A 14348-nucleotide genomic window follows, 5' to 3' on the forward strand; every position below is an offset into this window, starting at 1 on the left:
AAATAAACGAAGATGACAGTATTGTACTGAAGAATTGTTGAAATCTTACACGCTTTCAATTAGTATATGAATATTTTACCAAAATAATGAAAAATCAGGAAATTCTTAAATAAAAATTCTGATGATAAATTTGGAAAAAATAAAGATTCAAAAATCCAAACAGCAGATTGTCAGAAATCCTTTACTTTAAAATCATAATCTTATCTCACTGTTCTAAATTCATGTACCTTTAAAATTGGGAAGAGAAAATTCACTGACCACCATGCAATTAGTGGGAGTGCCACAGTTCAAAAAGTCAATAGGTGAGTTGAAGGTAGCTAAAAATGCAGTTCTGGGTTCCCTTACCCTACTGCTTTCCACCTGGGTGCCCTTTCCCAATAAAGTCTCTTGCTTTATCCGCACATGTGTCTCCTCGGACAATTCATTTCCGAGTGTTAGACAAGAGCCCAGTTTTGGGCCCTGGAGGGGGTCTGCCTTCCTGCAACAAATGGCGACTCCACGGGGACTCTTCTTTGCTGAGACTGACATCCTGACCACTTGGGGATACTCAGGGGTCAGCTTGCCTGCCAATGGACCAGACCCAGCAGCCACAACTGGGACCCTTTTGTCCCTGATCTCCTCCTGATGTGGACAACCAGCCAGAGTGCCCTGACCAGGCCCTACAGTGGATTGGTTTATAGAGAAGACAGCTGATCTCACAGACAGACCTGATCTCACCTTAAAATGATGCTCAAGCAGGAGAAACTACACTACACCAGGATGAAAAGATGATGATATCAGAGGTAGACAGCTTGCCCAAGGTGCTGGACATGATTTGTATGATCATTTATGTTTTCTTAACTTCTTAGACCTCTGCATATAAATCAAATGCTTTTCTATCATAAGCCTGATTCTATGCTAGTTTTAAAAATTAATTCAATTGTTGGGTTTGTGGCCAATTACCTGTGTCTAGTTCTGGGTTACCTTGTTAAATTTCTCTACTACAAGACTCTAACTGGTTGGCTCTGAGAAAATTTACTTAAAACAAAAATTATAGTCATATTCAGGTAACTGTGATATTACTAGATAGGATCCCCTCACTGGGCCAATTAATTATGCTGCTTTGACTCTGGCCATAAATTTGAGCTTTTTTCTATTACTCAAGCTCAATCAGAGCAACAAGAAAAGTTTCAGCAAAGGAGGAAAAAATCTCCCACAATTAAGGGATGGATTTATATAGATAACACCAGGCTATGGTAATTTAGGTTTAAAGTCTCCTCTGTGTTGGAAACAATTAGATCATACTAAGGGCAGACACACTGAAACCATACTCACAGAAAACTAGTCAATCTAATCACACTAGGACCACAGCCTTGTCTAACTCAATGAAACTAAACCATGCCTGTGGGGCAACCCAAGATGGGCGGGTCATGGTGGAGAGATCTGACAGAATGTGGTCCACTGGAGAAGGGAATGGCAAACCACTCCAGTATTCTTGCCTTGAGAACCACATGAACAGTATGAAAAGGCAAAATGATAGGATACTGAAAGAGGAACTCTCCAGGTCAGTAGGTGCCCAATACGCAACTGGAGATCAGTGGAGAAATAACTCCAGAAAGAAAGAAGGGATGGAGCCAAAGCAAAAACAATACCCAGCTGTAGGTGTGACTGGTGATAGAAGCAAGGTCTGATACTATAAAGAGCAATATTGCATAGGAACCTGGAATGTCAGGTCCATGAATCAAGGCAAATTGGAAGTGGTCAAACAAGAGATGGCAAGGGTGAATGTCGACATTCTAGGAATCAGCGAACTGAAATGGACTGGAATGGGTGAATTTAACTCAGATGACCATTATATCTACTACTGCGGGCAGGAATCCCTCAGAAGAAATGGAGTAGCCATCATGGTCAACAAAAGAGTCTGAAATGCCGTACTTGGATGCAATCTCAAAAACGACAGAATGATCTCTGTTCATTTCCAAGGCAAACCATTCAATATCACAATAATCTAAGTGTATGCCACAACCAGTAACGCTGAAGAAGCTGAAGTTGAACAGTTCTATGTGGACCTACAAGACCTTTTAGAACTAACACCCAAAAAAGATGTCCTTTTCATTATAGGGGACTGGAATGCAAAAGTAGGAAGTCAAGAAACACCTGGAGTAACAGGCAAATTTGGCCTTGGAATATGGAATGAAGCAGGGCAAAGACTAATAGAGTTTTGCCAAGAAAATGGACTGGTCATAGCAAACACCCTCTTCCAACAACACAAGAGAAGACTCTACACATGGACATCACCAGATGGTCAATACTGAAATCAGATTGATTATATTCTTTGCAGCCAAAGATGGAGAAGCTCTATACAGTCAACAAAAACAAGACCAGGAGCTGACTGTGGCTCAGATCATCAACTCTTTATTACCAAATTCAGACTTAAACTGAAGAAAGTAGGGAAAACCACTAGGCTATTCAGGTATGACCTATATTAAATCCCTTATGATTATTCAGTGGAAGTGAGAAATAGATTTAAGGGCCTAGATCTGATAGATAGAGTGCCTGATGAACTATGGAATGAGGTTCATGACATTGTCCAGGAGACAGGGATCAAGAGCATCCTCACAGAAAAGAAATGCAAAAAACCAAAATGGCTGTCTGGGGAGGCCTTACAAATAGTTGTGAAAAGAAGAGAAGCAAAAAGCAAAGGAGAAAAGGAAAGATATAAGCATCTGAATGCAGAGTTCCGAAGAATAGCAAGAAAAGATAAGAAGGCCTTCCTCAGCGATCAATGCAAAGAAATAGAGGAAAACAACAGAATGGGAAAGACTAGGGATCTCTTCAAGAAAATCAGAGATACCAAGGGAACATTTCATGCAAAGATGGGCTCGATAAAGGACAGAAATGGTATGGACCTAACAGAAGCAGAAGATATCAAGAAGAGGTGGCAAGAATACACAGAAGAATTGTACAAAAAAGATCTTCATGTCCCTGATAATCACAATGGTGTGATCACTGACCTAGATCCAGACATCCTGGAATGTGAAGTCACTATGAACAAAGCTAGTGGAGGTGATGGAATTCCAGTTGAGCTCTTTCAAATCCTGAAAGATGATGCTGTGAAAGTGCTGCACTCAATATGCCAGCAAATTTGGAAAACTCAGCAGTGGTCACAGGACTGGAAAAGGTCAGTTTTCATTCCAATCCCAAAGAAAGGCAATGCCAAAGAATGCTCAAACTACTGCACAATTGCACTCATCTCTCATGCTAGTAAAGGAATGCTCAAAATGCTCCAAGCCAGGCTTCAGCAATATGTGAACTGTGAACTTCCTGATGTTCAAGCTGGTTTTAGAAAAGACAGAGGAACCAGAGATCAAATTGCCAACATCTGCTGGATCATGGAAAAAGCAAGAGAGTTCCAGAAAAGCATCTATTTCTGCTTTATTGACTATGCCAAAGCCTTTGACTGTGTGGATCACAATAAACTGTGGAAACTTCTGAAAGAGATGGGAATACCAGACCACCTGACCTGCCTCTTGAGAAATCTGTATGCAGGTCAGGAAGCAACAGTTAGAACTGGACATGGAACAACAGACTGGTTCCAAATAGGAAAAGGAGTTCGTCAAGGCTGTATAATATCACCCTGTTTATTTAACTTATATGCAGAGTACATCATGAGAAACGCTGGACTGGAAGAAACACAAGCTGGAATCAAGATTGCCGGGAGAAATACCAATAACCTCAGATATGCAGATGACACCACCCTTATGGCAGAAAGTGAAGAGGAACTCAAAAGCCTCTTGATGAAAGTGAAAGAGGAAAGTGAAAAAGTTGGCTTAAAGCTCAACATTCAGAAAACGAAGATCATGGCATCCGGTCTCATCACTTGATGGGAAATAGATGGGGAAACAGTGGAAACAGTATCAGACTTTATTTTTCTGGGCTCCAAAATCACTGCAGATGGTGACTGCAGCCATGAAATTAAAAGATACTTACTCCTTGGAAGGAAAGTTATGACCAACCTAGATAGCATATTCAAAAGCAGAGACATTACTTTGCCAACAAAGGTCCAGCTAGTCAAGGCTATGGTTTTTCCTGTGGTCATGTATGGATGTGAGAGTTGGACTGTGAAGAAGGCTGAGCACCAAAGAATTGATGCTTTTGAACTGTGGTGTTGGAGAAGACTCTTGAGAGTCCCTTGGACTGCAAGGAGATCCAACCAGTCCATTCTGATGGAGATCAGCCTTGGGATTTCTTTGGAAGGAATGATGCTAAAGCTGAAACTCCAGTACTTTGGCCACCTCATGCGAAGAGTTGACTCATTGGAAAAGACCCTGATGCTGGGAGGGATTGGGGGCAGGAGGAGAAGGGGATGACAGAGGATGAGATGGCTGGATGGCATCACTAACTCGATGGACGTGAGTCTGGGTGAACTCCAGGAGTTGGTGATGGACAGGGAGGCCTGGCGTGCTGCGATTCATGGGATGGCAAAGAGTCGGACACGACTGAGCGACTGAACTGAACTGAAATGAAAAATGCCAAGTGCTGCTCTACAAGGTGGTCAAGGAACATGACATCTGAATGAAAAGGAGAGGAGAAAAAAGATGGTGACTAAAAGCAAGGAGATGAGTTAATTTCTTAGACATGTCAGGACTGCTCAATTTGTGAATCATGGCTTTGGCATCAGCTGACAAAGACAGAGGCAAGGCATCTACCCAGCCATGAACCTAAGTATCCCTTGGTGATCAGCATTCAGTATGAGGGAGGTGTATCTCAATTGTAGGACTCTTACTCAGGAAAGCTCTGGCTTAATAAGCCATATTTGGAGAAGGCAATGGCCACCCACTCCAGTACTCTTGCCTGGAAGATCCCATGGAAGGGGGAGTCTGGTAGGCTGCAGTCCACTAAGAGTCGGACACGACTGAGTGACTTCACTTTGACTTTTCATTTTCATGTATTGGAGAAGGAAATGGCAATCCATTCCAGTGTTTTTGCCTGGAGAATCCCAGGGACGGCGGAGCCTGGTGGGCTGCCGTCTATGTGGTCGCACAGAGTTGGACACGACTGAAGTGACTTAGCAGCAGCATATTAAACTGTCTCACAGACACTGTGCAGGAAAACTGGTTCCAGTGAAAAATGACACTTCAAGATTTATATATGTACCACTCAACTGACATATTGATTTACTATAATATGCTTTAGCTTTGCTTGTTTTTATGCCAGATAATCCCTAGAGTTCTTGAAGGCTGATTATGGAGAGGAAAAATTTATGTCCATCAGTTGGGCATCTGAGTAAATTAAGGTCATGTTTACATTTTCTCTGTGTCTGAACACTAACACTCTACCTATTAACTAGAAAAAAGTTCAGTCTTTTACTTGGTTAATTCCATGAATGTTTTCTCCAAATCCCAGATATGGTCATTAACCTCTGAATGAACTTCTATAGGTGACCATGTGAACCAATGAGATGGAACTCAACAATGCCCAAGGTAGCCAGAGGAAATGTGCTACCATCAAGTGGACCTTACTTGCTTGAGAAATCACTGTGCCCTTGGGGAAGCCAGGGCTGTGATGTTTCCAGGGAAGCCAGAGTGTGAGGCAGTTGCTGTTAGTTTCATGCCCAGGTTTAGCAAGGCAAGAGCACAATGTCACATTCAATCCATGCATCCTATAGCAATCTTTGGAGCCAACAGTGGTGTTATCTATTTTTAAGGGTCTTGCTCTTTGGTGTTACCCTTACACATGTGGAAGATGTCAGGGAGACCGGATCAGCATGAGCAGTACCAGCCCTGCTAGAGCCTAGACATCTCCTCCAAACATGTCTGGGTCTTGGTGCTGCGCCCAGATCATTAATCCAGGCTGTTTACCTTTATGTGAATTTCCCCTTCAGGAGCTACTGGTATTAGTTATGAAGGCTGGATTCAAAGGACTTATTCAAGCTCATCAGCAATATTTTTATATTTAAAAACCTCAGAGAGGGTTCCAGTTCCCTTTTTTTCTGGGAGACTTGTCTGCCTTTCAAGAAGGGAATACTTGCAAATACAAACTTTCAAAGAAAAGCATCATTCAACTCCACTAACATCTGAGATCCTAATAAAAAGTGTCCAGAGATGATCAATGAGAATGTTAAAAAATAGCATTTAGACCTAAAAGATAAATGGGAAGCTAAAATGTTCTGCTACTGTCAATAACTGAGAACTTAGGAGAGAATGCACTTTTTTTTTCGGTGGGTGGGAGGGAGGAGGTTTAATAAAACTTGGCACTTTGGGTTCCTTGTTGTGGTGTTATTAAAAGTCATGTCTGTGTGTCAGCACCAATAGGTATTTATAAAATGCATATTTGAGCGGGCTATGTGCTGAGGGCAATATGAAGTGAATGAGAGACCCAACCAAAGCACTCATAATCTTGGGAGAACTACTTTTATGGGCTCAGTTTTACTTAAATCCCTTATTTTTTATCTTCACTTATCTTTATATCTCAGTCTCCAGTCCACTTACTACTTAAAGTATTAATTCTTAATGTCTGCGAAGACCTCACTGTGGCTTTGCTGTAACTAGGTAGAGAATACCTAGAAAGGAATACAACACATTTGAGAATTAATTAAGAATGCCACAGGGCACAATTTAGAATCAAGGGCAATTTTAAAATCTTGTGTGTGAATTAGCATTACCACCCAGTGTATCTAAAAATGTTGCTTTTCCCTGGAAAGTCTAGATATTTTTGCTTAGGACAGGAAACAGAGTTTATGGTTTCAAAGCAAAAAAAGTGAGTTAAGGCAACTGTCAATGACGTTTTTAATGAGACTGGGAACATGGCTGTAATTTCTGTGGTTCGTGCAGGTGCAGTGAAATGTGTGTGGTGACATTTCACAAGTTTTGAAACTATGCTGAGACTGCTCATTTCCATATTAAAGAGCTAATAGCTACCGTCTGCTCTGAAAGGAGATGTAATGTTTTAGCAAGATCTGCTGACAGGTGGGCTCTTTTACAGGTCTCTGCTCAGGATGCCAGTGTCATTACAGAGATTTCTGGTAGCCAAACGTTGTTTTCCACTTTTATAAAATGAGTTTCAGAAACTATAACGTTTTAGAATTGTGAATTGTTCATCACAGAATCTTTGGAGAGAAAACACCAAATAATTTAAGATAAAGGAGGCTTTTTTGGCAAGAAGATCCCCTGGAGGGGGAAATGGCAACCTGCTCCAGTATTCTTGCTGGGAAAATCCCATGGACAGACGAGTCTGTCAGGCTATAGTCCATGAGGTCTCAAAGAGTTGGACATGACTGAGAAACTGAACACAACAACACAGCAATCTATCAGAGGTTAAAGAAAAAGGTAATTTATATGTGGTTATTTACAGTTAACTTGAGTGAATTAGTGAGCTGGAAAATCACAATGAACTCTTAAAAAATGGCTTTCACATCATACTTAAACTAAGCAAAATATTTTGTCCAATTCAATAATACATCCTTCATAATTTTTAAGTCAAAAAGAAAATAACAAAAAGTTCATGCTAGGTCTAACTTAGTTGAATTGTGTGGTTTGTGGCTGAAACTTTTCTTGGGTATTTGATCCTCCTAATGTCTTCTTTCTCTGAGGTCTAATGCTCTTTGCTTATAATCAATTACTTCAACCCTTCCACAATAGTGCTTTATGCTCCAGTTCTCTCTTTTGACCCTGCCCTTCTTCTCCAGCCTGCCATTCAGATCTTCTCTTACCTGGTTGTCAGAGTGGTAATGAATGGCATAAGTCTGTTTCAAATCTGAGCCTACCTTATGGTATAACTGACATAACAGCTTTCTCACAAACTGTGCTGAGGATTTGTGGGAATAGAGTAACTAAAGTTTACATAGTATTTTTTCTTTTCACTTACAAAACTTTTTTTTTTTTTTAATGTGCAAGGCCTTGATCTTCGTAATAGCCCTTTGCATTAAATATTATTAGATCCATTTTGCTAATGATGGTACTAAGAAACAGTGAGGTTAAGAGGTTTGTTTATCAGCAGCAGGGGTTGTATTTAAAGCCAGGTATTTAGACTCCAGGGTGTGCTCTTCCCACTATCAGCTCAGTTCAGTCGCTCAGTCGTGTCTGACTCTTTGCGACCCCATGGACTGCAGCATACAAGGCTTCCCTGTCCATCACCAACTCCCAGAGTTTACTCAAACTCATGTCCATTGAGTCAGTGATGCCATCCAATCTTCTCATCCCTTCTCCTCCCACCTTCAATCTTTCCCAGTATCAGGGTCTTTTCAAATGAGTCAGTTCTTTGCATCAGGTGGCCAAAGTATTGGAGTTTCAGCACTCCTACAATTATTCTTATTTAAAAAAAAATAATAATTTTGACCCTGTACCTACTTTTATTACTAGTAGCTTATAATTACTGAGTGGTTGGCATTGCCCTGGCATTTTCTCAAGCATTTTGCACATTTACGCATTTGCTCCTCACAACTCCAAGCATATGTGCATACAAACTGTTGCTTCAGTTGTGCCCAACTCTTTGTGACCCCATGGACTATAGCCCACCAGGCTCCTCTGTCCATGGGATTCTCCAGGCAAGAATACTGGAGTGGGTTGCCATGCCTTCCTCCAGGGGATCTTCCTGACCCTGGGATCGAATCCATGTCTTAGGTCTCCTTCATTGGCAGGCAGACTCTTTACCACTGCGCCACCAGGAAAGCCCCACAACACCATGTTATTATCCCAACCGTCTGGTGCACAGCTGAGGCCAGAAACCTGTGGGGAATCTATTTGCCCACAGTCACACAGCAATGCTGACCAGAAGGTGTCTTTCCACATCTGAGTACAACCTTTCTGGCTCTGTCCCCCTAACTTCTTTATTCCTCAGCCCCCAATTCAGAACATATTACATGGGCTTTAGCAGAATTTATAGAGGATTGTAGAATTCTAGAGTTGTTCCCCTGTTCATCATCCATTTCTAAATCCCCGAGGGGCTGACTTTGAAAAAACAATGAATATGTAGAATAAAACAAAATGCCAAATACATGAGAAGGCTAATGTCTTGAGTCAGCCTCATTGAGTTCTTCCCTCATGTCTTATTCTTTTCCCTTACATATTTTTGAGCTACATTATACTTGGATCATAGTTGCTAGAACTATTTGCTTATCTATGCTAATTTGACTTTTCCAGGCAATACAAAGCAAATAAGAAGGGTTTCAACTTAATTTTACCATCAAAGTTCAATCACTATGTGGACATTTCTGTTGTTAAACTAACTCTTGTATAACCTCCAATCACTTGAACAAATGATCACTTGATCATTTGTACTGAATAAGAATGTATAATTAGTAACTGTTAATAACTGACATTTGCAAGGGACATATGGATCGCTTTTGGTAAAAATTGTTCAGTTTATATTCTCCAGATTGTTTCCTTGCTATAATTATGCTAAAATGGTAGCGACCCATATATTGCTTGGGCATGCCTACACATGAATTGTGTATAATTACAGGTGATAGAGAAGTGAGCAATAGTGGTGTAGTGGGAATATCTCTGTTATTTTGTTATTGTTGTTAGAAGTCAGGTTTGAGTCCCAGAGTAACTTTATAAATTATAATCTTTGGAAAATGACTTTAATGCTCTAACCTCCTTTTACACATCTGTAAAGCAGGAAATAAGTTTGTTGTAAAAAATCAAATGCTTTAAAATACATTAGGGTCTTTGTAAACTATAAAATTATACAAACATACACACACATTGAAAATCTGACCTCAAAATGGTAAATACGTGTCACTCATGACAGCGTTATTCTACTAGTTCATAGAAAATATTACTAATTTCAGTAGTCTTTCTAAGGAGTGTATGTTCGTGTATATACATATTTATTTACATATTTACATTTATAGTCAGAGTCCTTCTTAACATAGCTCCCAGTTGGTCACTACCAATCATCCAGAGATGTCCACTAGTTTAACTTTCTTCCTTTTCCTTGTTTAATTTAGCAAATTTTATTTGTATTTGGAGAAATTGTGATTCATTCATTGAGTCAGCAAACACTTATTAAGTACCAGAAAAGGTACAGGATGCTAATGATTAAAATACAAATAGAGTATATTTCTGATCTGGGAGCTTCTGTCTGATGGAAGAGGTGGTGGAGGAGTTAACATGATTATGGTAGGGTGATTAGCAATACAGTGTAGGAGGCAGAGAAAGAAATGCTTATTTATGCCCCTTGAGATTACAGATTTGATTAAAGCAGCCCTCAGGGCTGGGCGTGGGATTTTCAGAGGCTGTGTCAGCATGTTCATCCTTGGTTGGAAGTAATAAGGAGAATGTCTAATGCTGTGAGGAAACTTTACTAAGAATGAGAAAGCTGTATCCTTCAATTCCAAAGTTTTTGAAACCTCTTCTACGGAACATGTAAATTTTGAAGGGCTATTTAACTGATAAGGCATTAGGATAGTGACAAAGAGGTTTTTAAGAACAGAGATTAAAAGCCAAACCAACCAAACAAAACCACCATAATGAAGAAGCCAAATTTGAAAATCAGATTCAGATGACTGAAGATTCTGATGGAATCTGGGGAGCACATTCTGGGGAGTGTGGGAGTGAATCTACTCCCACAATCTGGTGAGTAGATTCTGGGGAGCACAAATACTCTTTCCAACAAATGGAGAGAGAAATAAGGTCATTAAAGAAAGCCTTATCATAAATTAAAGATGAACAATCACCCATATTCCTCACTATCCCAGAGGTAACCATTATTACCATTTGGATGTATTTCCTGCCAGTCTACATATTTCTTTAATTGAAGTTTGATTCAACTGCAACATTAGTTCCAGATGAACAACATAGTGAGTTACTATTTTTATACATTATGAAATAATGACTGTATTATATCTAGTTACCATCCATCATCATACAAAGATACTACAACATAAATGACCATATTCCCTATGATGTACATTTCATCCCCATGGGTCATTTATTTTGTTACTAGAAGCTAGCACCTCTGGATCTCTGTTACTTCTTTCTGTCTGTTCTTATGCCAGAACCACTTGGTCAACATTGTGCTACAGCATGTCTTAAACTGGGTCATCTGTTTCTAAACTGTGCTCATCGATTTTAAATTGTTTTGGTTATTCTATGTGCTTTGCATTGCCATATAATTTTAGAATCAATTTATCAATTTCTAGACAAAAGCATTCTTGGATTTGTATTGCACTTATGTTTAATGATAAATCAAATTGATAATAATTGCCATGTGAAAACCACAACAAAAAAAGACAAGCTTTATGTCAAAAGACCTCTTTTTCACAATACCTGGACCTGTTTTAAAGTTAATTTGTAATAGATGCCTAGAGCTTGGAAAAAGTTTGTCAGCTATTAGTTTCAAAGAGAACAAATTAATCCCAAAGTTAGCAGAAGGAAGGAAATAAAGATCAGAATGCAAATAAATGAAAAAAGATCAGAAACACTAAAGCAAGAGCAAAAATAAGAACTGTTGTATTTTTTAAAGATAAGAAAAAAAATCCTTTAGCTAGAGTAACTAAGAAAAAAAGACACAAACGAATTAAGTTAGAAATGAAGAAGAGGCATTACAATTGATACCACAAAAATACATAAGGTCATATGAGACTACTGTGAATTATTACATGCCAAGAAATTGAATAACTTAGAAAAAATGGATGAATTCCTATACCATACAACTACCAAGACAGAATCATGAAGAAATAGAAAATCTAAACAGACCAGTAACTAGGAAGGTTTCTAAATAGGTAGTCAAAAACCTTCCAACACAGAAAAACCCAGGATCAGATGGTTTCATTGGTGAATTCTACCAAATACTTAAATAACTAATGCCGTAACTAATGCCAACCTTTCTCAAACTCTTCCAAAAAATCAAAGAGCAGGGAACATGCCCCAACTCATTTTACCAGGTGGTATTACCCTGATTCCCAAGACAGGTAAGTATACTACAAGAAAAGAAAACTATAGGCCAATATACCTGATGAATACTGATGCAAAACTTCTTAATAAAATATTATTAACAATAACTGAATTCAACAATACATTAAGGGAATCATATACTATAACCAATTGGAATTTATCCCTAGGATATATGGATGGGTTCAATATATATCAATCTATAAATGTGATACACCACATTAACAGAAAGATAAAAACTACATGATCATCTCAATACATACAGAAAAAGCATTTGTCACAAACACAACATCCTTTTGTGATAAAAACACACAACAAATTGAGTATAGAAGATACATGCGTGCATGCATGCTGTCACTTCAGTTATGTCTGACTCTTTGTGACTATATGAACTGTAGCTCACCAGGCTCCTCTGTCCATGGGATTCTCCAGTCAAGAGTACTGAAGTGGGTTGCCAGGCTCTATTCCCAGGGATCTTACCAACCCAGGAATCAAATCCATGTCACTTCTGTCTCCTGCATTGGCAGGCAGGTTTTATACCAGTAGCGCCACCTGGGAAGCCCGTAGAAGGAACGTACCCCAACATAAAACAGGTTGTTATAGTAACCCCACAGCTAACACTATACTCAATGATACAAGATAGAAAACTTTTCCTCAGATATTAGAAACAACACAAGTGTGTCCATTTTTGCCATTTTTATTCATTGTAGTACTGCAAGTTCTAGTCAAAGCAACCAGGCAAAAGAAATAAGAGACATTTTAATCAGAAAAGTAAAATTGTCTCAGTTTACAGATGATATGATCTTATATATAAAAAAACTCACAAAAACTGAACCCCACATCATTTGAAACCAATCAGCTAAGCAAAGGTACAGGATGTAAAATCAATATACAGAAATTAATTGTTTATATATAATAACAAATATCTGGAAAAGAGCTAAAATAATACTATCCCATTTATAACAGCATCACAAGCAATAAATACTTAGGAATAAATTTAACCAAGGAAGTGAAAACCTATACCAGGAAAACCACAACTTTGATAAAAGAAGTTGAAAATGCAAATGGAAACGTATCCCGTGTTTGTGGATCAGAGTAATTAATATTGTAAAACATCCATAATATTCAAAGCCATCTATAGATTCAATGCGATCCTTTTTAAAATTATAATATAATTTTTAGACAAAAATAGAAAAAAATAATCCTCAATTTTGCATGGAACCAAAAAATACTTTGAATAGCCAAAGCAATGAGAAGAAACAAAGCCAGAGGCATCACACTTCTTGACTTCATATTATATTACAAAGCTGTAGTAATAAAAACAGCATGTACTGGCATAATACCAGACACATAGATCAATGGGGCAAAATAGACAGCCAAGAATAAACCCACATGTGTATGATCAATTAATTTTTGATAAAGGAGCCAACAATGTATAATGGGATATGGATAGTCTCTTCAATAAATGGTGGTGAGAAAACAAGAGAACCACATGCAAAAGAAGGAACTGAATCCCTATCTTATACCATACACAAAAATCTACTGGAATTAAAGATTTGAATGTAAGACCTCAAATCATGAAACATCAATATAAGATGTAAGAGGCAAACTCCTTGACATGAGGTCTGACAATAATTTTTTGGATATGACATTGAAAACTAAGACAAAAAGCAGAAAACAGTAAGTGTGACTGCATCAAGCTAAAAGCTTCTGCACAATGAGGGAAACAAAATGAAACAACAGCCTACAGAATGGAAAAAAATATTTGCAAATCATATACCTGATAAGGGGTTAATATCCAAAGTATATGAGGAACTCATACAACTGAATGGTAAGAAACAAAACAATTCAATATAAAATGTGCAGAGGAACTGAATAGAGATTTTCCCAAAAAAGACATACAAATGACAACAGACACATGAAAAGATGTTCAGCATCACTAATCATCAGGGAAATCCAACTCAAAACCATAATGAGATAGCGCCTCATACCTGCTATTATCAAAAAGAAGAGAGATAATAGGCTTTGGCAAGGATGCTGAGAAAAGGGACAACTTGTACTCTGTTGGTGGGAATGTAAATTGGTACAGTTACTAAGGGAAATGATATGAAGCTTCTTCAAAGAATTAAAAATAGAACTACCATATGATTGAGAAATCTCACTTCTGGGTATATACCTAAAGGAAACGAAAACAGGATATCAAAAGGGTATCTGCACTCCATTATTAACAATAGCCAAGACCTAGAAACAATCTAAGTATCCATCAATGGATGAATGGATAAAGATGTGTTAGCTATATACAATAAAATGTTATCAAGTCATGAAAGAGAAAGAACAACACTGAGGGAATTATGCTTAATGAGGAAAGTCAGATATAGAAAAACAAATATTGTATGATATCACTTATTTAATGGAAGTTTAAGAAGCTGAACTTGAAGAAGCAGAGTAGAATAGTGGTGGTTATCATGGATT

The sequence above is a fragment of the Bos javanicus genome, chromosome 5 (genome assembly GCF_032452875.1).
Source record: "Bos javanicus breed banteng chromosome 5, ARS-OSU_banteng_1.0, whole genome shotgun sequence".
NCBI lineage: Eukaryota > Metazoa > Chordata > Mammalia > Artiodactyla > Bovidae > Bos > Bos javanicus.